We start from the raw sequence: 3,773 nt of genomic DNA on the forward strand, positions 1-3,773 counted from the left end.
AAAATGACAGAGTAGAGTTAATTAGTAGTGATTAAAAGAATGGTGTTTACCTCTAGTGTTATGTTTATGTTTCAGTTAGGATTTAAGTGTCAATGTGTCACAAAGGAAAATTACTAACCCAACTTCAGTTGACTATGAAAATGTCTCCACATAGTTTGATGAACTTCAATATATGCATAAAAAGACACATTGTAGCCTAAATATGTTAGGAAATAATTAAATGTGAGAAAACATCCCAAAAGATAAGAATGCTGGTAAATTCCAAGTATTGCCTTCTCTAGTCAATGGGAAACAAATGATTGATGACTCTTTTAGTTATCTCCATTCATATAAACTATGGGTTAGCATTGTTGGGGAAATATAATCCAAAATAAAATCTTCAACCTATCCAGAAAACCTCTCCAAAAGCTAGCAGAAAAAGAAAACAGTATTATTATTGAATAAGTATTAGATCAGAATATGATGTATGTCAAGAAATCAGCTAAAACATTGCAAAGACAGAAAGACATCTCATCTTTTAATATAGCCAAGCAGATACAACCTACTATATAGATGTTTTCAAGATAACTAGTTTTCTAGTAAGTGAAGTTGATAGCACCATTTGTCATGTATAGGTTATTCTAAATTCACCTGGCAATTAAAGTGACTACCTGCATTGGCTAATTGACTTTATCCAGAGTTAAAACAAACTCTTTACACCTTTATGACAGGGGTAGTTTTTTTTGTTTTTGTTTTTGTTTTTTTTTAATTGAATTTTTATTTTTATTTATTTATGATAGTCACAGAGAGAGAGAGAGAGAGAGAGAGAGGCAGAGACACAGGCAGAGGGAGAAGCAGGCTCCATGCACCGGGAGCCCGACGTGGGATTCGATCCCGGGTCTCCAGGATTGCGCCCTGGGCCAAAGGCAGGTGCCAAACCGCTGCGCCACCCAGGGATCCCGGGGTAGTTTTGTAACTTGGAGCAACATATTTACTAAAATTAGGCTCCAACCCTGCCAGAGAAACTGGAAGGTAGGGGTGCTATCTCCCCTGGTATTTATATTTCAAAGAAGTGGCTCCAAAGTCCTTGAGAAAGACATTCTTAGGTCATAAAGCTGATGAAAGGCCTATCTAGTTTTCAAAAAGATTTATGTATTTAAAAGAGAAGAGACTTTACTAAGAATAGGGAAGGGAAGGAAATATCTTCCCTTGTTTTAAAAAAGGAGAATTAAGCCTCTTAGTTTTCATTTGTATTTATCCTTACAGTATTAAAATTTTCAGGTTTTTGTAGTGGCCTGGGGGGGTTAGGAATATACAAGAGATGACTTAAAATAGAAGAAAACAATATTGCTGGTTAATATCTACTTCCTCCAAGTTCCTTTTTTTGGGTAGGAGATTCTTACAACCTTAAACCCAGGTAATATAAACTTATATAAGAAGTAAGAGAACAGTGAAGAAATTATGAAGGAGCTAAAATAGTAGCAGGCTTTATTAAGCTCTCTCTTTTTTTTTTTTTTTTTGGCTGGGTACAGTATACTTTATTGATGGTACATGACAAGGTAGGGCTCCACAAGCCCCTCCCTTTCCCTGGGGTCTAGGATGTAAATTGGAGGTCAGGAGATTCTCAGTGTGTTGGGGGATTAAGTTGGGGCAGGGACTCCCCAGCAGCTGAGGGCCTCTCTCTTCCTCTTGTTCTTGCTGGGGCTGGTGGTCCAGGAGGCTCTTACTCCTTGGAGGCCATTGGACCATGAGGTCCACCATCCGGTTGCTGTAGCTGAATTCATTCTCATACCAGGAAATGAGCTTTACGAAGTGGTCATTGAGGGCAATGCCAGCCCCCACGTCGAAGGTGGAAGAGTGGATGTCACTGTTGAAGTCACAGGCGACAACCTGGTCCTCAGGGTAGCCCAGGATGCCCTTGAGGGGGCCCTCTGATGCCTGCTTCACCACCTTCTTCATGTCGTCATATTTGGCAGCTTTCTCCAGGCGGCAGGTCAGATCCACAGCTGACACGTTGGGGGTGGGGACATGGGAGGCCATGCTAGTGAGCTTCCCATTCAGCTCAGGGATGACCTTGCCCACAGCCTTGGTGGCACCAGTGGAAGCAGGGATGATGATCTGGGCAGCCCCTAGGCCGTCACGCCACAGCTTCCTAGAGGGGCCGTCCACGGTCTTCTGGGTGGCAGTGATGGCATGGCTGGTGGTCATGAGGCCCTCCACAATGCTGAAGTGGTCATGGATGACCTTTGGCTAGAGGAGCCGAGCGGTTGGTGGTGCAGGAGGCATTGCTGACAATCTTGAGGGAGTTGTCATACTTCTCGTGGTTCATGTCCATTACAAACATGGAGGCATCAGCAGAAGGAGCAGAGATGATGACCCTCTTGGCCCCGCCCTTCAAGTGAGGCCCAGCCTTCTCCATGGTGGTGAAGACCCCAGTGGACTCCACAACATACTCAGCACCAGTATCACCCTATTTGATGTTGGCGGGATCTTGCTCCAGGAAGATGGAGATGGATTTCCCATTGATGACAAGTTTCCCATTCTCAGCCTTGACCGTGCTGTGGAATTTGCTGTGGGTAGAATCATACTGGAACATGTACACCATGTAACTGAGATCAATGAAGGGGTCATTGATGGTGACAATATCCACTTTGCCAGAGTTAAAAGCAGCTCTGGTGACCAGGCGCCCAATACGGCCAAATCTGTTCACTCCAACCTTCACCATCGTGTCTCAGGGACATGGCTGGCACTGCACTGTCTGTCGAATGGAGAGGAGCAGAGAGCCAAGTCTTTCTTCTTTTTAATGTAAGTTTTTTAAAGATTTTATTTATTTATTCATGAGAGACACAGAGAGAAAGAGGCAGAGACACAAGCAGAGGGAGAAGCAGGCTCCATGCAAGGAACCTGATGTGGGACTCAAATCTGGGAACCCAGGATCATGCCCTGAACCAAAGGCAGACACTCAACTCCGCTGAGCCACCCAGGCATCCCTGATTCTTCCATTTCTAAAAAGAAAGACTTAGCTAGGGACGCCTGGGTGGCTTCGTAGTTGAGCGTCTGCCTTTGGGACAAGGCATGATCCTGGGTTCCCAGATTTGAGTCCCACATCAGGCTCCTTGCATGGAGCCTGCTTCTCCCTCTGCTTGTGTCTCTGCCTCTCTCTCTGTGTGTGTCTCTCATGAATAAATAAATAAAATCTTTAAAAAATTACATTAAAAAGAATAAAGACTTAGCTTAATAAAGCCTGCTACTATTTTAGCTCCTTCATAATTTCTTCACTGTTCTCTTACTTCTTATATAAGTTTGTATTACCTGGGTTTAAGGTTGTGAGAATCTCCTACCCAAAAAGGAACTTGGAGGAAGTAGATATTAACCAGCAATATTGTTTCCTTTTATTTTAAGTCATCTCTTGCATATTCCTAACCCCACCAGACCACTACAAAGACAGTAAATGAGGGTTGACACCACATGATCCAATCCTCCAAAATGAAAAGGCCACAGGGGATGATTTTTCCTTTAGTGATGCCTTTTGTGTTGGAGAAGATCCTGTTTCTGAATGTATAATTTTACCTCCACACATAAAGTGCTGTCTTTTCCATGCTTCAGAAAATCAGAGGGAGGGGTACTATGTCCTTCATTTATGAGCACTCCGAAATGAAAAGCACCTTGGGTCCTTTAAAGGCATTGCTGAAAGTGAACACTGTACAGAAGCTAAATTCTGGCACCATTGAAATACATATAGATAATGAGATCTCAACTGCATTTCAGCCAGTTAATTATTTATTGGATTTTTC

The 3,773-nt window shown here is 42.9% G+C and overlaps 1 pseudogene; it reads right to left on the reverse strand.

The window, feature by feature from the left end:
• Positions 1-384: 384 nt before the first annotated feature.
• On the reverse strand, positions 385-2,704 carry LOC106559840 (annotated as a pseudogene).
• Between the last annotated feature and the right edge of the window lie 1,069 nt (positions 2,705-3,773).

The sequence above is a fragment of the Canis lupus genome, chromosome 16 (genome assembly GCF_011100685.1).
Source record: "Canis lupus familiaris isolate Mischka breed German Shepherd chromosome 16, alternate assembly UU_Cfam_GSD_1.0, whole genome shotgun sequence".
Classification (NCBI taxonomy): Eukaryota; Metazoa; Chordata; class Mammalia; order Carnivora; family Canidae; genus Canis; species Canis lupus.